Source organism: Ornithorhynchus anatinus, chromosome 2 (genome assembly GCF_004115215.2).
Source record: "Ornithorhynchus anatinus isolate Pmale09 chromosome 2, mOrnAna1.pri.v4, whole genome shotgun sequence".
In the NCBI taxonomy this organism is placed as follows: Eukaryota; Metazoa; Chordata; class Mammalia; order Monotremata; family Ornithorhynchidae; genus Ornithorhynchus; species Ornithorhynchus anatinus.
The window spans coordinates 155,135,800-155,161,832 of record NC_041729.1 but is presented as its reverse complement, the minus strand read 5'-3'; the positions used below and the strand labels follow the sequence as shown (position 1 = coordinate 155,161,832).

The following is a 26,033-nucleotide window of genomic DNA, read 5'->3' as shown; positions in this document are numbered from 1 at the left end:
CAGAACAAAATCAATCAATCGACGGCATTTATTGAGCTCTTTCATTCATTCAATAATATTTATTGTTTCCAATGTGCAGAGCACTGTACTAGAGCTTGGGAAAGTCCAGTACAACAAATTAACAGTGACAATCCCTGCCCACATCAGCTCACAGTCTAGAGCGGGGAAGATAGATATTAGTACAAATAAATAAAATTACAGATATATACATAAGTGCCATGGGGCTGGGATGGGGGGAAAAGAGCAAAGGAGAAACATGGGGCAATGCAGAAGGGAGTGGAGATGAGAAAAAGTAGGATTTAGTGTGAAAGGCCTCTTGGAGGAGATGTGCCTTCACTTATTACTGAAAAGCAGCATGGCATAGTAGGTAGACCACCGGCCTGGGAGTCAGTCAGAAGGATGATAAGCAGCATGGTTCAGTGGAAAGAGCAAGGGCTTGGGAGTCAGCGGTCATGGGTTCGAATCCTGACTCTGCCACTTGTCAGCTATGTGACTGTGGGCAAGTCACTTCACTTCTCTGCGCCTCATTTCCCTCATCTGTAAAATGGGGATTAAGACTGTGAGCCCCACCTGGGACATCCTGATTACCCTGTATCTCCCCCAGCACTTAGAACAGTGCTCTGCACATAGTAATCGCTTAACAAATACCGATATGATTATTATTAAGGACCTTCGTTCTAATCCCTCCTCTGCCACTAGTCTGCTGTGTGACCTTGGGCAAGTCACTTTACTTGTCTGTACATTGGTTGCCTCATCTGCAAAATGGGGATCGAGACTGCGAGCCCCATATAGTAAGTGCTTAACAAATACCATAATTATTATTATTAGCATATATTGTGTGCAGAGAATATTTCTGAGACCTTCACAGCTGCGGACGTCACTGTGCCCTCATTCCATTTCATAATTCATTTCTGAGTACGATCCTCCCAGCGGCAGAAAAATCAGGAAATGAAGAAGTAGGATGGCCAGGCACTGCAAATAGCAAATGCAGCAGTACTTCAGAGGTCGATCTTTCCATAGGCACAGTGCCGATTTTTTAGATTATGAGACATCTGAGAGTAGGAATCATGTGTTCATTCATTCATCCAATAGTATTTATTGAGTGCTTACTATGTGCAGAGCACTGTACTAAGCGCTTGGAATGTACAAATCAGCAACAGATAGAGACAGTCCCTGCCCTTTGACGGGCTTACAGTCTCTTTCAGGCAGACCTCTACTCTGCCTGTCTTCAAAGCCCTACTAAAATTTCATCTCCTCCAAGAAGCCTTCCCAGATAAATGTCTCATCCCTGCATCCTATTTTCCCTCCCTTGTGCATCATCTATGTTCTTAGATACTCAACCCCACCTCCACAGCCCTTAGGTACATATCCGGATACTCTGTTGTTTTCCTTATCTAAGCAGCATGGCTCAGTGGAAAGAGCACGGGCTTTGGAGTCAGGGCTCATGAGTTCGAATCCCAGCTCCGCCACTTGTCAGCTGTGTGACTGTGGGCAAGTCGCTTAACTTCTCTGTGCCTCAGTTCCCTCATCTGTAAAATGGGGATTAAGACTGTGAGCCCCACGTGGGACAACCTGATTCCCCTGTGTCTACCCAGCGCTTAGAACAGTGCTCAGCACATAGAAGCGCTTAACAAATACCAACATTAAATACCAACATTACTTTATTTTGTCTGTTTTCCCTACTGAACCATTAGTTCATTGAGAGCAAGGACTGTGCCTATTTATTATACTCTTACAAGTGCTTAAAACAGATCTCTGCACAATAAACAGCCATTAATGAGCTGATGTTTATTTCTGGATGTGGTTGGAAATCCGTTAGAACCTTTAAAGCAAGTAAACATTAGTTATCTAGCTGTCATAAAGGGGACTGTCTGAGTCTTCTATAACCAATCTGCTGGGTGTGAGTGCTTAGAATGATGCTCTGAACAAAGTAAGCCCTCAATAAATACCATTAATCGATTAATTGATTCCAAGTGTCTTGTGCTCTCCCAAGTGTTTCATACAATGCTCCGGGCCCAGTAAGCACTCAATGAATAATATTGATTCAATCAGTTTTCGGTATTTATTGAGTGCTTACTGTATGCAGAGCACTCAACTAAGCACTTGGGAAAATACAAGAGCAGTGGAAACATGGTGGCCTAGTGGATAGAGCATGGCCCTGGGAGTCAAAAGTACCGGGTTCTAATCCAGAAGTTGCCGCTTGTCTGCTGTGTGACCCTGGGTAAGTCACTTTGTTTCTCTGTGCTGCAGTTACTCATCTGACTTTGGGCAAGTCACTTAACTTTGTGCCCCAGTTGCCTCATCTGTAAAATGGGGATTAAGACTGTGAGCCCCACTTGGGACAACCTGATCACCTGGTAATTACCCCAGCGCTTAGAACAGTGCTTTACACATAGTAAGCACAGACTGAGCTCCCCTTCTCCCTCTACTCCCTCTACTGCCCCCCCTTCACCTCTCCGCAGCTTAACCCTCTTTTCCCCCCATTTCCCTCTGCTCCTCCCCCTCTACTTTCCCATCCCCTCGGCACTGTACTCGTCTGCTCAACTGTATATATTTTCATCACCCTATTTATTTTGTTAATGAAATGTACATCGCCTCGATTCTATTTAGTTGCCATTGTTTTTACGAGATGTTCTTCCCCTCGAATCTATTTATTGCCATTGTTCTTGTCCGTCCGCCTCCCCCGATTAGACCGTAAGCCCGTCAAACGGCAGGGACTGTCTCTATCTGTTGCCGACTTGTTCATTCCAAGCGCTTAGTTCAGTGCTCTGCACATAGTAAGCGCTCAATAAATACAATTGAATGAATGAATGAATGAACAAATGCCATTATTATTATTAAAATGGGGAATAAGACTGTGAGCTCCATGTAGTACAGTGCTCTGCACAAAGTGCTCAATAAATGTGATTGAATGAAAGTGGAACATGAGCTGTGACTAAACTGACCATTTTTTATCTACTCCAGTGCTTAGTACAATGCCTAGCACATAGTAAGTGCTTAACAAGTGACTTTGGGCAAGTCACTTAACTTATCTGGGCCTGAGTTCCCTCATCTGTAAAATGGGGATGAAGCCTGTGAGATACCCAGATTACCTTGTATCTACCCCAGTGCTTAGAACAGTGCTTTGCACATAGTAAGCACTTAACATATGCCATTATTATTATTATTATTATTCAATATCTTAAAGTAAAAAAGAAAAAAACAGAGTGGGTAGAGTTGATCCCTGCTTTCTAGACTTTGAATCTGGTGAGGTACATGGACTATGACTGACCTGATTTACTCATATCTACCCCAGCACTTATATATATATATACATATATATATATACATATATACCCCAGTATAGTGTTTGGCACATAGTTCATTCATTCATTCATTCATTCAATAGTATTTATTGAGTGCTTTTACTATGTGCACAGCACTGTACTAAGTGCTTGGAATGTACAGTTTGGCAACAGATAGAGACAATCCCTAACCAATGACGGGCTCATAGTCTAAACGGGGGAGACAGCAAAGTAAAACAGAACAAAACAAAACAAGACACATCATTAAGATAAATAGAATCAAGGACATATACACCTCATTAACAACATGAATAGGGTAATAAATAATATATACAAACATGCACAGTGCTGAGGGGAGGGGAATGGGGAAGAGCAGAGGGCAGGAAAGGGGGGAATGGGGGGAGCAGAGGAAAAGGGGGGCTCAGTCTGGGAAGGCCTTCTGGAGGAAGTGAGCTCTCAGTAGGGCTTTGAAGAGGGGAAGAGAATTAGTTTGGGGGAGGTGAGGAGGGAGGGCGTTCCAGGACAGTGGGAGGACGTGGGACAGGGGTCGACGGCGGGATAGGCATGAATGGGGTCAGTGAGGAGGTGAGTGGCAGAGAAGCGGAGTGTACGGGGTGGGCAGGAGAAAGAGAGAAGGGAGGTGAGGTAGGAGGGGTCAAGGGGATAGAGAGCCTTGAAGCCAAGAGTGAGGAGTTTTTGTTTTGTGCGGAGGTTGAAAGGCAACCACTGGAGGTTTATGAGGAGGGGAGTGACATGACCAGAGGTTTCTGTAGGAAGATGATCCGGGCAGTGGAATGAAGAACAGACTGGAATGGGGAGAGACAGGAGGAAGGGAGATCAGAGAAGAGGCTGACACAATAATCCAGTTGGGATATTATGAGAGCTTGAACCAGCACAGTAGCAGTTTGAATGGAGAGGAAAGGGCAGATCTTGGCGATATTGTGAAGATGAGACCTGCAGGGGTTGGTGACAGATTGGATGTGTGGGGTGAATGAGAGAGCTGAGTCAAGGATGACACCAAGTTTGTGGGCTTGTGAGACAGGAAGGATGGTTGTGCCGTCCACAGTGATGGGGAAGTCAGGGAGAGGACAGGATTTGGGAGGGAAAATAAGAAGCCAAGCACATAGTTAGTGCTTAACAAGTACCATTAACACCTGCCCATAGTATGGAACACCAAGAGAGTTCCTACTTGGTTGCATTAGGACCTCAGTGATATAACTGGGTGTCCCAACTCCAACAATGACAGCCAGGACACAGTGGCTTAGTAGAAAGAGCACAGGCTTGGGAGTCAGAAGTCGTGGGTTCTAATCCTGACTCTGCTATTTGTCAGCTGGGTGACTTTGGGCAAATCACTAAAATTATCTGTGCCTCAGTTACCTCATCTGTAAAATGGGGATTAAGACTGTGAGCCCTACGTGGGACAACCTGATAACCTTGTATCTACCCTAGTGATTAGAACAGTGCTTGGCACATAGTAGGTGCTTAACAAATGCCATCAATATAGTAAGAGCAGCAGCAGCAGTATTTATTGAGCACTGACTAGTTCAGTACTAGGCACTGGTGAAGAACCAAGTAATAATAATAATGTTGGTAGTTGTTAAGCGCTTACTATGTGCAGAGCACTGTCGTGCCCTTCCAGAAGGAGCTGACATGCTAATGGGTGACACAAGCATTAAAATATTTATTACTAGAGTGGTCAAAATAAATAATTGAGTAGATTGCAAATAAATTCATAAGTATTGGCTGAATGGACGATATGGCTCAGGGTGCTGGAAAATTAAGCAAGGAAATCTTGTTGGAGGAAGTGGAATTCCAGGAGGAATTTGAATATGGGGCAAGCTGGAGCCTGTCTCATGTGGAAAGCAGGGAGTTCTCAATCGGGGGGGAACATCGTGAGTGACAGAAGCTAAAGGTACAGCTAGAAGGCGGTCTTTGGAGAAATGAAGACAGAAAATAGAGAAACTGAGGAACAGAGATGAAGAGAGCAGGGAGGTAAGGTTGGACCATTTCAACTGAACTTATCAAATTGTATAGGTTACGGCCTAGTGAAAAGAGTATGGCCATGGGAGCCAGTAGGACCTGGGTTCTAATCCCAGCTCTGCCACTTGTCTGCTGTATGGCCTTCGTCAAATCACTTCACTTATCTAAGCCTCAGTTCCCTTCATCTGTAAAATGGGGATTAAGACTGTGAGCCCTATTTGGAATGGGGACTGTGTCTAACTTACATCTACAATCCAAATCTCCATCTCTAGATTCGATCTCTCTCCTTCTCTGCAGCCTCACATTTTCTCCTGCCTTCAAGACATCCCTGCTTGGATGGCCTCCCTTCAGTTCAAACGTAGTATGGCTAAAACTGAACTTCTTATCCTCCCACCCAACCCTGTCCTCCTGGCTGACTTTCTCATCATGGGTGACGGCATCATCATCCTTCCTATCTCACAAGCATGTTACCTGGGTATTATCCTTGGCTCCTCTCACCGATTCCACCCACATATTCAAGCCATCACTAAATCCTGTCAGTTCTACCTTCACAACATCACCAATATCCGCCCCTTCCTCTCCATCCAAACTGCTACCACATTAAAACAAACACTTATCTCATCCCACTTTGATTATTGTATTAGCCTCCTTACTGGCCTCCCTGCCTCCTGTCTCTTTCCACTCCAGTCCATACTCTGTTCTGCTACCCGAATCATTTTCCTTCAAAAACATTCAGACCGTGTTTCCTCACTCCTCACGAAACTCCAATGGTCGCCCATCCACCTCTGCCTCCTTGCCATTGGCTTTAGAGCAATTAATCATCTTGCCCCCTCCTATCTCACCTCACTACTCTACTAGAACCCAGGCTGCACACCTCCTTCCTCTAGTGCTAACCTTCTTGCTGTACCTCCATTTCATCTATCTTGCCACCAACCTCTCTCCCACACCCTACCTCTGGTCTGGAACACCCTCCCTCCTCATATTAGACAGATAATTGCTCTCCCCCACTTCAAAACCTTTTTGTAGACATCTCCTCCAGGAAGCCTTCCCTGACTGAACCCTCATCTCTTCTCCCACTCCCTTCTGCGCTGCTCAAACTTGCTCATTCATCCTCCCTCTCTTCCCCACAGCACATAGGTATGAATATTTCTATACATATGTGTATTTTATTAATTTATTTATCCATTTATTTATATTAATGTCTGTCTCCCCCTCTGGACTGTGTGCTTTTTGTGGGCAGGGAATATGTCTGATGTTATATTGTACTCTCCCAAGCACTTAGTACAGGGCTTACACCATAAAAAAAATTGAAATGCTGGGATGGACAAGTCACAATTTGAGTGACAGTTATCCGTGGGAAAGAATTCTCGGTTGAAATCCAAGTGCCCTCCAACATGAATTGTTTCGAGAAAATACTTTTAAGTTTATAAAATCTCAATTCTCCATCATGATGCATTCATGACTTCTAGGAAAAACAAACACTTCAAATACGAATAGCAAAGTGGAATATAAAAGAATTATTAGAAAGTGGTGTGGAACTTGGAATTTAGTGGATTTTTCTACAATATCCTTTTTGTCCACATTTTTTGGTCTATATAAAACATGACCTCAAACACAGACCTTTAAAACATTTTGGCTGCATTACTGAAAGGACTTTGAAAACTAAAGCTAATGGTGAACTGTGCTCTATTTCCTATTTAAAGCACCATATGCAAAATCCACTTTTTTATGGTATTTGTAAAGCACTTACTATGTGCCAGGCACTATGCTAAGATTTGGGGTAGATGCAAACTAAGCTCTTACTATGTGACAGACCCTGTTCTAAGTGCTGAGGTAGATACAAGATAATCAGGTTGGACACAGTCCCTGCCACACACAGGGTTTACAGTCTTAATCCCCATTTTAGAGATGAGGTAACTGAGGCACAGAGAAGTTAAGGAACTCAACCAAGCTCAGCTTAGTAGAGAGAGCATGGGCCTGGGAGTCAGAAGGTCATGGGTTCTAATCCCTGCTCCACCACTTCTCTGCTGTGTGGCCTTGGGCAAGTCACTTTACTTCTCTGTGCCTCAATTACCTCATCTGTAAAGTGGGGATTGAGGCTGTGAGCCCCATGTAGGATAGGAATTGTGACTAACCTGATTGCCTGTATCCACCCCAGCTTTTAGTAAGTGCCTGGCACATAAATGCTTAACAAATATGACCATTATTATTATTATTAGGTCACACAGCAGACGAGTGGCAGAGCTGGGATTAGAAACCAGGTCTTTCAGACTGCCAGGCCCATGCTCTATCCATTAGGCCTCTTAAGTGAGTTCAATCCAGAAAACCATTTTCTCTGGAGTTACTTTCTTTTCTTTTGTTTTAAGGCATTACGAGTGGAAAAAAGATTGTGTCTATATAAACATGTGTGTCAAGATATATTCATTTGTGCTCTATGGAATATATGTTTATATATGGCAAACAGCCTGTTGATAATTTATGAAAAAAAGGAAAGCCTTTTTTGCAAAGATTAGAAACTTTTGTCTAGGTCAAGGCAAAACAGAAGGAGACCCTTCTTCACAGAGAAGATTGTAAGCATATGGAATTCATTATGACAGGAAGTTTTGCAGACCGAGCATAGCAATAGATTAAAGAAGATGTGAGTGAATTCAGGGATGAGGCCAAAAGTGGATTATTAGAGGAGAAACTTAGAGATGATAGAAAGCTCAAGACAGATTTAAATAGATATGCATGGTTAATAGGTCAATGAAGGGTCATTAGATGGGAAAGATAGGGATGATAGAAAAATACATCCCTAACCGTGGGTTTTTTGTCAAGGCAAACAAAGGAGAAAGGCATGTTTTAGCCTTGAATCAGAACACTGAAGCAGACACCCTGTGAGTCTTGTCCAGCCAGCCCATTCTTAGGTGTTTTTGTTCAGATAACTGGACCTTAGGATCTTGAAGTAGTTTAATAATAATCGGGGTATATATTAAGTGATTACTTCATGCCAGGCACTGTAAAAAAAATTATGGTATTTGTTAAGTGCTTACTATATGCAGAGCACCGTTCTAAGCGCTGGGTTAGATACAGGGTAATCGAATTGTCCCGTGTGGGGCTCACATCTTTTAATCCCCATTTTTACAGAAGAGGTAACTGAGGCATATAGAAGTTAAGTGACTTGCCCAAGGTCACACAGCAGACAAGTTGGCGGAGCCGGGATTAGAAACCACAACCTCTGACTCTCAAGCCCGGGCTCTTTCCACTAAGCCACGTTGCTTCTCTACTAACCACAGGGGTGGATACAAGCAAATCAGGTTGGACACAGTACCTGTCCCACCTGGGGTTCACAGTCTCAAATCCCCATATTACAGATGAGGTAACTGAGGCACAGAGTAGTGAAGTGACTCACCCAAGGTCACACAGCAGACAAGCAGCAGAGCAGGGATTAGAAACCAGATCCTTCTGAGTTCCAGGCCTGTGTTCTATCCACTATACCATGCTGCTTCTGAAAATGCTGATACTATCTTGATGAGGATAAAATAAAGGATTGTAAACCTAATTACCTCACTTAGAAGCAGTGTGGCCTAATGGAACCAATCAATTAATTAATCAATCAGGCATATTTATTGAATCCTTATTGTACGCTAAGGGCTTGAGGGAGTGGATTATAACCGGGTAATAGAATTAGTACACACATTCCCTGCTCAAAATGGGGTTACAGTCTAGAAGGGGAGACAAAATACTAATATGAATTATGAATTATGGATATGTACCTAAGTGCAGTGGGGCTGAGGAGGGGTGTGCATAAAGGGAGCAAATCAGGGTGTTGCAGAAGGGAGTGGGGGAAGATGAAATAATAATAATAATGATAATTGTGGTATCTGTTAAGTGCTTACTATGTGCCACTGTACTTAGTACAGTGCTGGGGTGGATACAAGCAAATAGGGTTGGTCACAGTCCCTGTCCCACATGGGGCTCACTCACAGTCTCAATCCTCATTTTACAGATGAGGTAACTGAGGCAGAGAAGTGAAGTGACTTGCCCAAAGTCACATAGCAGACAAGCAGCAGAGTCGGGATTAATATAAATAAATGAATTACAGATGTGTACATAAGTGCCATGGGACTGAGGTTGCGGGTGAATAAAGGGGGCAAATCAGGGTGATGCATAAAGAAGTGGGAGAAGGGGAAATGAGAGCTTGTAGGAGGTGTGCTTTCAATAAGCCTTGGAAGGTGGGAAGAGTACTTTATTGGATGTGAAGAGGAAGGACATTCCAGGCCAGAAGTAGGATGTGGAAGAGAGGTCAGTGGTGAGATAGACGAGATCAAGGTATAGTGATTAGGTTGACTTTCGAGGAGCAAAGTGTGTGGCCTGGGTTGGAGTAAGAACAATCAGGTGAAGTAGGAGGGGGCAAGGTGATGGAGTGCTTTAAAGTCAATGGTAAGGAGTTTCTGTTTGATGTGGAGGTGGATGGGCACCCACTGGAGGTTCTTGAAGAGTGGGGAAACGTGGACTGAATGTTTGTATGGAAAGATGATCCGGGCAGCAGAATGAAGCGTAGCCTGGAGTGGGGAGAGGCAGGAGGTAGGCAAGTCAGCAAGGACCTGATACAGTAATCAAGATGGGATAGGATAAGTGCTTGGATTAACATGGTAGCAGTTTCGATGAAGAGGAAAGGGTAGGTTTTAGTGATGTTGTGAAGGTTGAATGGACAGGATTTAGTGATAGATTGAATATGTGGATTGAATGAGAGAGCTGGGTCAAGGATAATGCCAAGGTTATGGGCTTCTGAGACAAGAATGGTGGTGGTGCTGTCTACAGTGATTGGAAAATCATGGGAGGACAAAGTTTGGGTGGGAAGATAAGGTGGTCTATTTAGATATGTTAAGTTTCAGGTTTGGGTGGGATATCCAATAGAGATTTTTTGAAGGTATGAGGAAATGTGAGACTGGAGAGAGACAGAGACAGAGAGACAGAGAGAGAGAGAGATCAGGACTGGAGATTTAGATTTGGGAATTATTCACACGGAGGTGGTAATTGAAGCCATGGGAGTGAATGACTTCTCCAAGGGAGTGGGTTTACAGTCTACAGGGGAAGATAAACTCTGAAATAAATAAGGATAGGGAAAATGGCAGGGTATAAGGACATTGGCCACTTGTGTGAATTTTCTCATCCACTCTCACTCTTTTTCAGCCCATCTTTGATCTTTGATGACTTGCTTTGCCTGTTTGCCAGGAAACCACAAGGCAGAAATCATATTTTGTATTTTTTTTAATAGTACTTGTTGTACTTGTTAATCGCTTATGATGTGCCAGACACTCTACAGAATACTGGGGTAGAGACAAGCTAATCAGGTTGGACACAGTCCATGTCCCACATGGGGCTCCCAGTCTTAATCCCCATTTTTTACAGGTGAGGTAACTGAGGCACAGAGAAGTGAAGTGACTAACTCAAGGTCAGACAACAGACAACAAGGGGCATATCAGAAATTAGAATCTAGATCCTCTGACTCCCAGGACCATGATCTTTTCACTAGGCCACGCTGCTTCCCTTCTGTTTGTCTTCCATTGTCTAGCTCAGTGCTCTGGATATACTAGGCAGGCAACAAATATTGGTGATAATCAACAAATATTGGTGATAATCAACAATTATTGGTGATAATCACAGCTCTAATTCAGCCACTCTAATCCCTTTAAATCATGACATTTAATGTGAATAGACACCTTTGGGCTTTGGCTATTAATCTAATTGATAGGCCATCAAAAAAAGAAGCTTTCTGTCTCTTTGGCTAATCACAAAAGCCAGAGTTACGTTAATGTAGATATGCTGCACTAATAACCAGAAAACAGATTGGGGTTACTTAATTTAACCCAAACAGCAGTAGCAGTTGAGACCCTTGCTATTGTTTTAATAGAATATTATACGATTGAATGAGTGAATGAATTTTAATAGAGAATGTCCTTCAGCACTGGAAAATGCCCTGGTTCCTTTTTTGTTTCATTACTGTTGCCCAAAGGGTTGAGGATGATGATTATAACAATAGTCAGTATTATTATTATGGTATTTGTTAAGTGCTCATTGTGTCAAGCACTGTTCTAAACACCAAGGTAGATGCAAGGTAATCATGTCAGACAAGTCCCTGTCCCATGTGGGGCTCGTGGTCTTAATCCCCATTTTACAGATGAGGGAACTGAGACTTAGCGAAGTTAAATGGCTTGCCCAAAGTCACACAGTAGACAAGTGGCAGAGTTGGGATTTGAACTCATGCCCTCTGACACCCAGGCCCGTACGTTCCCACTAGGCCACGCTGCTTCTCCAGAAATGAGAAAATCAGACACAAAAAAACAACACAACTTCATCCGGTGCATTAACAGGTTCAAATAGTGACTGTGAGAAAGAATTCAGGAGCAAATATGAACCATGCACTGTGTAGCTTCACATGTTGGGTTAATATTAAACACATTCCTATTGCAAAGTATTTCTTGTTAGAAGCTTGTCTCAGATTTCATAGGTCATGGTCAAAACCTCTCAATTGTATTTTTCAGTTTTACAACATTGCTAACCCATGATTTAATGAGACGTCAAAATGACTTGGCTCATTTTAAATCTTGGAATTTATATTTTGATGATTTCATTGGTCAAATTTAATATTAAAATGTATGTTTTTGAAATAGCCATGAAAGAATAAATCACAATTTGGTCTAAATAATAGGAATTCAGTTTGCCGTGACTTACAGTGCTGTGACCTAGTCTATTGTTTTCTTTAATATCTATTTTCATGTAGTCTAGGTTTAAATTTCATGTTACCTCTTAAATGTATTCAAGACCTGGAAGAGCTCCCAAGAGATCATCTAGACTGTGAGCCCGTTATGGGCAGGGATTGTCTTTCTTTGTTGCTGAATTTTACTTTCCAAGCGCGTAGAACAGTGCTTTGCACACAGCAAGCGCTCAATAAATACGATTGCATGAATGAATCTAGTCTGCCCCACTGCTTCCAGGCTGGTGAATCACTCAAGCATCTAACTAAACATGTCTGTCCTTTGGGTAAAAGTCTTCAAGGATGAAAGATTTTACAGCATTTGGTACCTTATTCTTATGTTTTATCACCTCCATTTGGAGGCAACATGGCCCACTGGGAAGGGCATGGGATGGGGGAGTCAAGAGACCAGCATTCAAATTCCAGTTCCACCCCCAATTTTCTGCATGAACTTGCTCGAGACATTTAACTTCTCTGGGCCTCCGTTTCCTCATCTGTAGAAGAGGGATAAAATAGAGACAGGGCCTGAGTCCAATTTCTTAATCTAATAATAATAACAATGGTATTTGTTAAGCACTTACCATGCACCAAGCACTGTCCTAAGCACTGGGGTAGATACAAGGTAATCAGGTTGGACACAGACCCTGTCCCACATCGGGCTCAGGCTCTTAGAGAAGCAGCATGGTGTAGTGGATAGAGCATGGGCCTGGGAATCAAAGGGTCCTGGGTTCTAATCCTGGCTCTGCCTCTTGTCTACTATGTGGTCTTGGCAAGTCACTTCACTTCTCTGTGCCGCAGTTACCTCATCTGTAAAATGGGGATTGAGATCGTGAGCTCCACATAGGACAGAGAATGTGTCCAACTCGATTTGCTTGTATCCACCCCTAGGTTTAGGACAATGCTTGGCACATAGTAAGCACTTAACAAATTCCATAATCATCACCATAATAATTAATCCCCATTTTACAGATGAGATAACTGAGGTACCCCCTCTCAGGTTTGCAGCTGGAGTTTCCAGTACTCTACCAATCCCCACCAAGGGAGGGACAGTCAAGCAGAGGCATACCCATTCCATTCCTAGCTTGGCCCGTGGCTAGAGAATGGAAGGCAATCTGGTACAAGTCAAAACTCACCTGTGCCGGGTAACAGAGGCATGGGAGAGAGTCGAGGGCAGAGACAGTGGTAAGCCACTTCTGGATTTTTACCAAGAAAACTCTGTGGATACACTACCAGAACGATTGCAGATGGAGGTGGAACGTTCTGGGAGAGATCTGTCCATGGCGTCACTATGGGTGGGAGACGACTCGATGGCAAAAGACAACTGAGTGAAAAAGTGAAGTGGCTTGCCTGAGATCACAGAGCAGATACGTGGCAGAGCCAGCATTAGAACCCACGTCCTCTGACTCCCAGACCCATGCTCTTTCCGCTAGGCCGCTGCATGTCTTCTCCAGTGTTTAGCACATAATAAGGGTTTAATGAATGCCATAATTATCAATATTATTTTCGGTCAATAAAATTGATCCAATTCCATTGCCTCTTATCTGGGCCTCGGTGGACATGGAGAATGAGAGGAATGATTTTCCCTTAACAAAACCCATTACGTTCTTTAAGAGAGTTATTAAGTCAATCTCCGGCCTTCTCTTCTCTAAATTAAGCAATCCCATACCTGTTAGCTTTTCCTCATGATAAACACCCTCTGTGCCTTCACCATAGTGACGGGACGTGAGCAAAGAAAACAATACCATAGACCCATAGACCTGAACGTTTTAAAATCTAAACTAGCCTATGCATTAAGCATTGTTTTTCATGTGTAATGAAGTATCATTATCCAGAAAAAACATGTTTCACTGAATGATTTGAATTTTTAATCCCACAGGTTGGATCTATGGGGCTCACAGTCTACATAGGAGGGAATAGGACTTAATCCCCATTTTACAGGAGGCAACTGAGTCACAGAGAAATCAAGTGACTTGCCCAAGGTCACACAGCAGACATGTGTTGGACCTGGAATTAGAACTCAGGTCCATGCCTTTTCCTCCAGAGCACACTGCTTCTCCTAGTAGGCAGGGTATATGTTTATTGTTGTATTCTTCTCTCCCAAGTGCTGAGAACAGTGCTCTGCACACAGTAAGTGCTCAATAAATACAATTGAATGAATGAATGAATATTTATTAGGCTCTTACTGTCTGCAGGGCACTATACTAAGTCCTGGGAGAAAATACCCAGGTAGGAATTGGACACGGTAGGGAAGCAGCAGAGTATAAAGATATGTGCATAAGTACTCTGGGAGTAGGATGAATATCAACGTGCTTAAGGAGTACAGACTGAAGTGCATTGGGTAAGGGAGGTGAGAGGTTAGTCAGGGAAGCCTTCTTGAAGGAGAGACAATTTCAGTTGGACTTTGAAGATGGGGAGACTGGTGGTCTAACAGATATGGCATAGTGGATAGGACATGGGCCTGGGATTCAGGTCTTGGGTTCTAATTCCGATGGCTGCTGGGTGGCCGTGGGCAAGTTACTTCACTTCTCTGTGCCTAAGTTACCTCATCTGTAAAATGGGGGCTGAGAATGTGAGCCCTATGTGGGACAGGGAATGTGTCCAACCTGATCAGCTTGTATCCACCCCAGTGCTTAGTACAGTGCCCGGCACATAGTGAGCATTTAACAAAATACCACTGTCATCATTATATGGAGCAGGAGGGAGTTTCAGGCAGGAGAGAGGGAATGAGCAAGGATTCAACAGTGAGAGAGATGATCAGTCAGTCAATCAATCAATCAATTATTGAGCACTTACTGTATGCAGATCACTGAACTAAGCACTTGGGAGAGTACAGTACAATAGATTCGGTAGACATGATTTCTGCCCTCAAGAAGCTTAAAGTCTTTGGGGAAGGCAGATGTTAAAATATATTACAGATCGGGGAAATGGCAGAGTAGATCGATTCGTACTTAACTCCAGTGGTGATGGAATGGGACGAGCATCAGAGTGCGTTAGGTGCCTAGGTGACATAAAAGAGAGGGAGAATTGGTGGAAAATGAGGAGTTACTCAGAGAAGGCCTTTTGGAGAAGATATGATTTTAGTAAGTCTCTGAAGATGAGGAGAGTAGTGATCTGTTGTGTATGAAGGAGGAGGGAGTTCCAGGCTTGAGGAAGAACATGATGAAGGCGATGTCATCAAGACAGGCAAGAATGAAAAACAGTGAACTGGCTGGCAGTAGAGGACCTCCTTCTTCTGGAAACATTATTCAATCTTGGATTCACTGACATCATCCTCTCCTGGTTCTCCTCATCTCTCTGGCTGTTCATTCTCAGTCTCCTCCACAGGCCCCTCTTCTGCCTCCTACCCTCTAACTGGGTAGGGGGGTGTCCCTCAAGGTTCAGTTCAGGGTCCCCTTCTATTCTCCATCTATGCCCACTCCTTTGGAGCACTCATTCGCTCCCATGGTTCAACTACCTCCTCTATGCAGATGATACCCAATTCTACGTCTTCAGCCCTGATCTCTCTCTCTCTCTCTCTCTGCAATCTCGCATTTCTTTTTGCCTTCATGACGTCTCTACTTGGATGTCTAAAACAGAACCTGGAACTTAATATGTCTAAATTATCTTCCCTCCAAAACCCTTTCCTCCCCGTGACTTTCCTGTCACTTTAGAAAGCACCACCATCCTTCCTGCCTCACAAGCCCGTAATCTTGCTATTAGCCTTGACTCCTCTCTGTCATTCAACCCATATATTCAATCCATCACTCAGTCAGGTTGGTTCCACCTTCACAACATGGCTAAAATCCTCCCTTTCCTGTCCATCCAAACTGTGACCATGTTAATACACTCACTTATCCTCTCCAACCTCAATTACTGTATCAGCCTACTTGCTGACCCCCCAGTTTCCTGTCTCTCCCCACTCCAGGCCATACTTCATTGCTGACCGGATCATTTTTCTACCAAAACATTCAGGACATGTTTCCCACTCTTCAACAAATTCCAGTGGTTGCCCATCCACCTCTGCATCAAACAAAAACTCCTCACCATTGGCTTTAAAGCACTCAATCATCTTGCCCCCTCATACCTCACCTTGCTACTCTCCTACTACAACCCAGCCCACCCACTACGCTCCTCTAATGCTAGCCATCTCACTGTACCTTGACCTCATCTATCTCGCCGCCACCCTCTCGCTCACGTCCTCCCTCTGGCCTGTAACTCCCTTCCTCCTCAAATCCAACAGACAATTAATCTCCCCATCCTTCAAAGCCTTATTTAAGGCACATCTCTTCCTTTCCTCTTTGTCCACTTTATTCCACTATGAATTTATCCTTTTATTCACCACCCCCTCAACCCCACAGCACTTATGCATATACCTTTAATTTATTTACATTAATGTCTGTCTCCCCTGCTAGACTGTAAGCTCATTATGAGCAGGGAATGTGTCTGTTTAGTGTTATATTGTACTCTCCCGAGTGTTTAGTACTGTGCTCTGCACACAGTAAGCACTCAATAAACACAGTAGAATGAATGAATGAACATCATCAAGGCAATGTTGCCAAGACTGGCAAGGTGGAAGAACAGTGAACAGGTTGACAGTAGAGGAGCAAAATTTCAGTCTGGGTTCTAGTGATGTTAGTGAAGTTAGTGATATTAGGTAGGAAGGGGAGAGCTGATTAAGCGCCTCAAAGCCAAAACTAAGGAGTTTCTGTGTGATGCCGAGATGACTGGGCAACCGTTGAAGATTTCTGAGGAGTGGTGGGATATGGACTGAACTTTTTTTAGAAAAATGATCTGAGCATTCATTCATTAATTCAATAGTATTTATTGAGCACTTACTATGTGCAGAGCACTGTACTAAGCACTTGGAATGTACACATCAGTAACAGATATAGACATTCCCTGCCCTTTGATGGGTTTACAGTCTAATCGGGGGAGACACAAAAACAATAGCAATAAATAGAACCAAGGGGATGAACATCTCATAAGTGAAGTATGAGTTGTTGTGGGGAGAGACAGGAGGCAAGGAGGTCAACGAGGAGGCTGATGTAGTAGTTGAGGCGGGATATGATAAACACTTGGATCAGTATGGTAGCAGTTTGGATGGCGAGGAAGAGGTGGATTCTAGAGATGTTAGGAAGGAAGAACTGACAGGATTGAGGTGACAGGCCAAAATATGAGTTAAATGAGATAAGTCAAGGCCAATGCCATGGTTTTAGGCTCGTGAGACAAGGACTATGGTGGTGCTATCTACAGTGATGGTAAAGATGGAGTGAGGAGAGTGAGAAGATGAGGAATTCTGTTTTGGACACTTTAAGTTTCTGATGACAGTGGGACAGAACCTCTCTGGTTCTCAGCTTATCAAAAAATAAAAAAAGTAAATAAATTGTAGCATTCGTTAAGCTCTTTCTATGTTCCAGGAACTGCATTAAGCAGTACAAAGTACTGGGGTAGATACAAAGTAATTGAATTGGACACAATTCCTGTCCCACATTGGGCTCACAGATCCCCATTTTACAGATGAGGTAACTGAGGCACAGAGAAGTGAAGTGACTTGCCCAAGATCACAGAGCAGACAAGTGGCAGAGCTAGGATTAGAACCTAGGTCCACTGACTCCTACACCAGTGCTCTATCCACTAGACCACGCTGCTTCCCTTAGAACACTTCTCCATATACTCCTGTGGAAATAATTATCTCAACTTCAACTTTTATTTACAAGGATATTACCTTGATTCATTCATTCATTCATTCAATAGTATTTATTGAGTGCTTACTATGTGTAGAGCATTATACTAAGCGCTTGGAATGTACAGTTCGGCAACAGATAGAGACAATACCTGCCCACTGACGGGCTTACAGTCTAATCAGGGGAGACAGACGGACAAAAACAAGACAACTTTATCACGATAAATAGAATCAAGGGGATGTACATCCCCTTTAACTCCACCCCTTGGACTCCATCCCTTTATTTTCCTCAGGAGAAGTCATGTGAAAATCCCAGAATGTCCTAATCAGCCCACTATCCAAACTGCCATGATGGTGATGATGATGATATTTGTTAAGTACTTACTATGTGCTAAGCACTGTCCTAAGTGTTGGGGTAGATACAAGATAATCAGGTTGGACACAGACTCTGTCCCATGTGGGCCTCACTGTGTATGGCTTGACAGAGCTGGACCAGGTTTCCATCCTGAAGCCTGGGGGAAAATTGAGGCGGTAACCTGAATAGTTCCAACACATTTGGCTTTTGCCAAAATGATGTAGTAGCCTTAGGTGAGACTTGATCAATAAAAGCTGGAGAGACAAGGGTTATGGAGAAGGAATATCAAAAGGAAAGGGTTTGCTTCCCATCCTGTGTTTTCATTTGAGTGTAATTACCTCATAAAGGCATCAATCCCTTTATGCTGCCTGCACATGCAGTGTTCTGCTTCTCATCACTACCTCCGCACTGAACATTCCATTTTTTTATGGAATTTGTTAAGCACTTACTATGTCCAACACTGTTCTAAGCAATGGGGTCTTGTCTTGTCTTATGCCATCGAGTCATTTCCGACCCACAGTGATAGCACAGACACATCTCTCCCAGAACATACTGCTCCATCTGCAATTGTTCTGGTAGTGGATCCAGAGAGTTTTCTTGGTAAAAATATGAAAGTGGTTTAGCATTTCCGTCTTCCATGCGGTAAACTCAAGTCTCTGCCCTCGACTCTCTCCCATGTCGCTACTGTCCAGCATGGATGAGTTTTGACTTGTAGCAGATTGCCTTCTACTCGCTAGCCACTGACCAAGCTAGGAATGGAATGGGTAGGCCTCTGATCGACTCTCCCTTCCATAGCCGAGACTGGAAGAGTACTGGAAACTCTCTAGGTGCAATCCTGAGAGGGGAAGCAGTAGGGTAGGTACAAGTTAATTAGGTCAGACACAATCCCTGCCCTGCATGGGGCTTGCAGTCTAAGAGGGAGAACAGGTGTCCTCATTTTAAGTTGAAGAAACTGAGGCCCAGAGAAGTGAAGTGACTTACCCATGGTCACACTGTTGTTATATTTGTTAAGTGCTTACTATGTGCCAGGCACTGCACTAATCTCTGGGATAGAAACAAGCTAATCAGATTGGACCGAATCCATCTTCCACATGGGACTCACGGTCTTAATTCTCCTTTTATAGATGAGGTAACTGAGACCCAGAGAAGTGAAGTGGCTTGCCCAAGGTCACACAGCAAGCAATTGGCAGAGTTGGGATTAGAACCCAGATCCTTCTGGCTCACAGGTCCAGGCTCTCTCCAGGAGGTAACGCTGGACCTCTGACCTCAGAGTGTTTGCCCAGGGAGACTACTGAACTTCCTCCTTGCTCTCAAGCCATCATATTCCCCCCATACTCATTGTGTTCCCCACCCACACTGGTGCCATTTCTGAGAGCCAGGCTCTTTCTAATTTTCAACGGCCATTACCCCACAACTACCGGGCAGCTGGCCCACACCCCCTCAGCCCAGGTGTCAACTGCCCTGACAGTGCCTGCCAAGGGAACTTCCTTACTGGCTTCCCATCCCATGTTTGCCCTTCCCTTCAGAAAGCTACAAAATCAAGATGCACAGGAGAGAAACCAGGTGGCCTAATGGATACAGCCCGGGCCTCAGAGTCAGGAGACCTAGATTCTAATCCCTACTCTGCCACTTGTCTGCTGTGTGACTTTGGGCCACTCACTTTACTTCTCTGTACCTCAGTTTCCCTATCTGTAAAACAGAAATTAAATCCATGTTCTCCCTCTCTCAGACTGTGAATCCCTTGTGAGAAAGGAACTGTATCTGACCTGTTTGTATTGTATCTACCCCAGTGAGCGGTACAATGACTGTTAAATCTCATGAAAAAGCTTCCTGTTTTTAGGGTGAAAAAAGTGAGCTATTGGGCTTTAAGTTATAAACACTACTGGGAATAAGCAAGAAAACACCTATTAAAAGTACTTATGTTCAATCCATCAATCAGTCGTATTTATTGAGTGCTTACTGTGTGCAGAGCAGTGAAATAAACCCTTGAGAGACTACAGTATAACAGAGCAGGTAGACGGGGTCCCTGTCATGACAAGTCTACAGTCTAGTGAGGGCTACAGACAGAAAAATAAATAAATAAATTGCACATATTATATAAGTACAGTGGAGCTGAGGGAAGGATGAATAAAGGCTGCAAATCCTAGTGCAAAGGTGAAAGAAGGGTGTGGGAGAAGTGGAAATGAGGGCTTAGTCGGGGAAGTATTGGAGGAGATGTGCTTTTAATAAGGCTTTGAAGGTGGGGAGAGTGATCATCTTTTGGTTACAAAGAGGGAGAGAGTTCCAGATGAGAGGCAGGATGTGGTCGAGAGGTCAGAGGGGAGATAGACGAGATCGAGGTACAGTTGGTATTAATCGTGCTTACCATATGCAGGGCTCTGTTCTAAGCCTTTGTGAAAGTACAATAGTGCAATACAGTAGAGTTGGTAGACATGCCCTCGAGAAGCTTACAGTCTAATGGGGGAGATGGACATGAAAATAAATTACAGATAAGGAAAACTGCAGAATATAAGGATATGGACATGAGTGTTGAGGACCTAGGGGAAGGTTGAGTAGCAAAGTGCTTAAGGGGTATAGACCAAGGTGGATTTGCAATGCAGAAGGGAGGGGAATAGTTTGGGGAAATAAGGGGTTAAGTCAAGGAAGCCTCTTGGAGGAGATATGATTTTAGTAGTACTTTGAAGAATGTGCTGGTCTGTCAAATATGAAGAAAGAGAGAGTTCCAGGCCAGATGGAGGATGTGAACAAGGGCTCAGCGGTGAGATGAGCGGTGAGTTGGAGGTATGGTGCAAAGTTTGGGTTAGGGGAAGGAAGTGTGTTCAGTATCTTAAGAGGCAATTGAGGGGGATAATCAATCCAGACAGATGCTTCCTATAAGGAATTGATGCCAGTGGGCTTAATAAAAAACATCATTTTTTAAGGCATTTGTTAAGCATTTACTATGTGCCAGGCAATGTCCCGCAAAGGGCTCACAGTCCTAATACCCATTTTACAGGTGAGGTAACTGAGCCACAGAGAAATTAAGCGACTTGCCCAAGGTCACACAGCAGACAAGTGGCAGTTCCCAGGTCCTCTGATTCCCAGATCCATGCTCTATCCACTAGACCATACAGCTACTCAACATACATCATTATTAGTGGTGTATTAAGCATGAAGAATTGTATTTCAGTTATTTAAGAGAAGTTTCTATCATTGTTACAACAGCACACTTTCGCAAATGAGATTTTGAAAAGCTAAATTAGTCTCGTTAAAAATAGGATTTACAAACCTCATGTCCAGTGCTTAGAACAGTGCTTCCCACGTAGTAAGTGCTTTTAAAATACCATCACTTTTATATTTCTGTCCATTTAATTGCTACTTTCCAGGAGATAATTTGGGTTAGAATTATACTGAGAGAACATTTTTTCATTCTTCTAGTATTTTCTAAAACAATTGCAAAACTTTTACAAAAGCTAAATTATGCTTGCAGTGGCATTTTCGGCTTGCAATGTAAGGTCAAAAAATGAACAGGACAAGAATATTTTTCAATCCCAGACAACCAGATGGGTTAGAAGAAGGAGATGGGGAAAGGAATAGCTTGTTTAATCACATGGGCTCTTTTGTAGCCAATCTGAGTTGAAGGGAGTATTCCATTTGTGTCTGTGGCAAAGTCAATAAATGTCTGATCTCCTTTCTGGACAAAACTTGTTTGCTCATATTGCAACACAGTATGTGGTTGACTATTTCCAGCATTTCCAAAATGCATTGTTATATAACCAGGCATTATTTAAATTGGTACAGAGGCAGGGTGACTAAGTAAATGAAGCAACTACCTCAAAATTAAAGGGGCACTAAAAACTACTTCAGTTCTCCTGATCAATTTGATTGGAATTTCTGTTAAACAAGCCATTTCTGATATCCATGTACCCAACAACAGTAACTGTGATATTCATTTAGCACTTACTACACTTACATTCAGTACTTACAGCACTTACAGCACAAAAGTCCCTGGCCTACATGGGGCTCATAGTCTAAGGGGTAGGGAAAAAAGGTTTGTATATTCCAAGCGCTTAGCCCAGTGCTCTGCACATAGTAAGCGCTCAATAAATACTATTGAATGAATGAATGAAAGCCCATTTTACAGAGGAGGAAACTGAGGAACAGAGAAGTTAAGTGACTCGCCCAAACTCACACTGTAGACGGGTAGGTGGTGGAGCAGGGATTAGAACCCAGGCCCTCAGACTTCCAGGTCAGTACTCTTTCCACTAGGCCAAAATGCTTCTCAGTTTCTTATTCCAAGCTGGGCTTAATTTTGACTCCCAGTAGAGTAACCGAAGTGATGAAAGCATCTTCTGTGCATCTGATGTTACAAACCGTCTCAACCTTGTTAAAAGTACACTCAACATAAGGATATCTTAACAACGTGGATGCTATTAAATTTCTCCATCTACCCTTGGCACCTCAACCCACTGAATAGTCGAGCTACAACGCTAAGGCTGCTTCTCTTCCCCACTTCCCCTCCCCTGCATCCAATCCTGGGACCCGTTCACAGTCTGCCCTTTGTGTGCAGAGTGGGAAATTCAGTAGCAGTGAAGTTGGCTGGAGGCTCAGCGTTGTTGGGTAGGGATTGTCTCTAACTGTGGCTGAATTGTACTCTCCAAGCGCTTAGTACAGTGCTCTGCACACAGTAAATGCTCAGTAAATACGATTGAATGAATGAATAAATGAAGCTGGTGGACTCGACATGCTATAGAATGTTGGAAAGGTTGGGGAAACTGCTGTAGCTATGACTGTTGGACTCTGATGAACAAACAGCCTGAAACTCTGGTCCACGAGCCACAATCCTGACTGCTCTTTTAGTTTGTATTGTGTATATCCATTGCTGTCCTTGTCTTAGGTGGCTTTCATATTTCTTCATCTTCCCTTTCATGCTGGTTACCATGGTTACCGGTCCTTTATTTTTCAGTTTGGGAGTCTCTTGGGGTCCAGGGACTATTACATTCATGTCGTAATTTTCCCAGCACTTAATACAATCTTCACACACAGGAAGAACTTGATAAAAACTATTGCTTTTTTTAAGGTATTTCTTAAGTGGTTACGATCTTCCAGGCACTGTACTAAGCGCTGGGGTAGATACAAGCTAATCAGGTTGGACACAGTCTATGTCCCACATGGGACTCCCAGTCTTAATTTTCATTTTTTACAGGTGAGGTAACTGAGGCACAGAGAAGTGAAGTGACTAACCCAAGATCAAACAGCAGACAACAAGGGGCAGATCAGCGGAGCTGGGATTAGAGGCCAGGTCCTTCTGATTCCTAGGCAGTGATATATTTTCATGTCAAACAGAAATCTAGGCCAGTCTTCTTTGAGCACACACATATTTCACTGGAATGAAGAAAAGTGGAAACTACAGCATTGTAAAGGCACTATAATAGTTTTGGGTTTTTTAAGGCATTTATTAAGCGCTTGCCATGTGCCAGGCATTTGATTCATTCAGTCATATTTATTGAGTGCTTATTGTGTGCAGAGCACTGTACTAAGCACTTAAGAAAGTACAGTATCACAATAAATGGACACGTTCTCTGCCCACAGTGAGTTTACAGTCTAGAGGACAAGTTTAATAATAATAATAATAATAATGTTGGTATTTGTTAAGTGCTTACTATGTGCAGAGTACTGTTCTAAGCACTGGGAGAGATACAGGGTAATCAGGTTGTCCCACGTGAGGCTCACAGTTAATCCCCATTTTACAGATGAAGTAACAGAGGCACAGAGAAGTTAAGTGACTTGCCCACAGTCACACAGCTGACAAGTGGCAGAGCTGGGAGTCGAACCCATGACCTCTGACTCTGAAGGCCAGGCTCTTTCCACTGAGCCACGAGGATGAGCCTACTGTACTAAGTTCTGGGGTAGACACAAGCTAATCAGGATAGACACACAGTCCCTGTGCCACATGGGCCTCACAGTCTTAATTCTTCTTTTAGAGATGAGGTAACAGGTACAGAGAAGTAAAATGACTTGCCCAAGGTTGCACAGCAGACACATAGTGGAGGCGGGATTAGAACCCAGGTCCTTCTGACTCCCTGGCCTATGTTCTAGCCACTAGGTCACAAGAAAGAGCACGAGGCACCATCACAACATAAATTGTGTAAATTGAAGAAGCAAATTAATGACCTGATAATAATTATGGTATTTGTTAAATGCTTATTATGTGCCAAGTCCTGGGATTGATACAAGATACTCTGGTTAGACAGAGTACCTGTCCTACATCAGGCTCACAGTCTAAGGTGAAGGGAAAACTGGTATTTAATCCCCATTTTAAAGAGAAGGAAACCATGGCAAAGAGAAGTTAAGAGATTTGCCCAAGGTAATACAGCAGGCAGATGGTGGAGGCAGGATTAGAAACTAGATCCTCTAACTCTTAGGCCTGGGCTCTCTCCATTAGGCAACGCTACTTCGCTATGAAACTGGAAAGGCATCTATTTGCTATGTCAGTAAAACAATCAATCATTCATATTTACTGAGTGCTTACTGTGTGCAGAGCACTGCACTAAGTGCTTGGGAGCATACAATTTAACAGAGCTGGTAGACGCGTTGCCTGCCCAAATTGAGTTTACAGTAAAAGAGGAGACAGACATTAATATAAATAAATAAATTAGAAAGTATGTACACAAGTGCTGTGGGGTTGAGGGAGGGGTGAATAAAGGGTACATATCCAAGTACGAGAATGATGCTGAAGGAAGTGGGAGAAGAGGAAATGAGGACTTAAGGGGGGTCTTTTGGAGAAGATGCAAGATTCTGAAGATGGGGAGAATGATTGTCTGTTGGATATGAAGGAGGAGGGAGTTTCCAGGACAGAGGCAGGACATGGGCAATGGGTAGTCCACGAGATGGATGAGATCGAGGTAGAGTGAATTAGAGTGAATTCTGAAGGTACAGATAATTGGAATTAGAGGAGCAAAGTATGCTGTGTGGGTAGAAATCAGGGAGGTAATATAGGAGAGGGCAACGTGATTGAGTGCTTTAAACCAATGGTAAGGACTTTCCATTTGATGTCGACGGGTAACCATTGAAGTTTCTTGAGGATTGGGAAAACATGGACTAAATGGTTTTGGAAAAAAATGATCCAGGCAGCAGAGTGAAGTATGGAATGAAGTGGAGAAAGACAGGAGGCAGGAAGGTCATCAAGGAGGCTGATTCAGTTGATCCAATCAAGCTAATCCAATCAAGGTTGGATAGGATAAATTCAGTTTAGATGGAGAGGAAAGGGTGGATTTTAGTGATGTAGTGAAGGTTGAGCAAACAAGAATGAGTGATTTACTGAATATGTGTGTTGAACGAGATAGAGGAATCAAGGATAAAGTCAAGGTTGCAGGCTTGTGGGACAGGGAGGTTGGTGGTGTTGTCTACCATGATGGGAAAGTCGAAGAGGACAGGATTTGGTTGGGACTTCAGTTTTGGACATGTTAAATTTGAGGTCATTCATTCATTCAATAGCATTTATTGAGCGCTTACTATGTGCAGAACACTTTACTAAGCACTTAGAATGTACAATTCGGCAACAGAGACAATCCCTGCCCATTGATGGGCTTACAGTCTAATCGAGGGAGACAGATGGACAAAAACAAGACAACTTAATCGCAATAAACAGAAGGGGATGTACACCTCATTAACAAAATAAATAGGATAATAAAAATATAATATTGGTATTTGTTAAGCACTTACTATGTGCTGAGCACTGGTCTAAGTGCAGGGGAGAAAAAGGGTAATCAGGTTGTCCCACGTGAGGCTCACAGTTTATCCCCATTTTACAGATGAGGTAACTGAGGCACAGAGAAGTTAAGCGACTTGTCCACAGTCACACAGCTGACAAGTGGTGGAGTCGGCATTTGAACCCATGACCTCTGACTCCCAAGCCTGGGCTCTTTCCACTGAGCCACGCTGTCAGTAGGACATCCAAATAGAGATGTCCTGAGGCAGGAGGAAATAAAAAACCACAGAGCATGAGAAAGATCAGTGCTGCAAATATAGATT

General features: G+C 43.3%; 1 protein-coding gene and 1 non-coding gene across 2 annotated transcripts in view; one reads left to right on the top strand and one right to left on the bottom strand.

Moving 5' to 3' along the window:
• SLC38A4 (solute carrier family 38 member 4) overlaps positions 1–26,033 on the top strand; it is a 175,246-nt gene that overhangs the window by 75,095 nt on the left and 74,118 nt on the right. The window lies entirely within an intron of this gene.
• Positions 18,728–18,865, bottom strand: LOC114809822. The gene has a single exon (XR_003757597.1). It is a non-coding gene; the product is annotated as a small nucleolar RNA SNORA7 (small nucleolar RNA).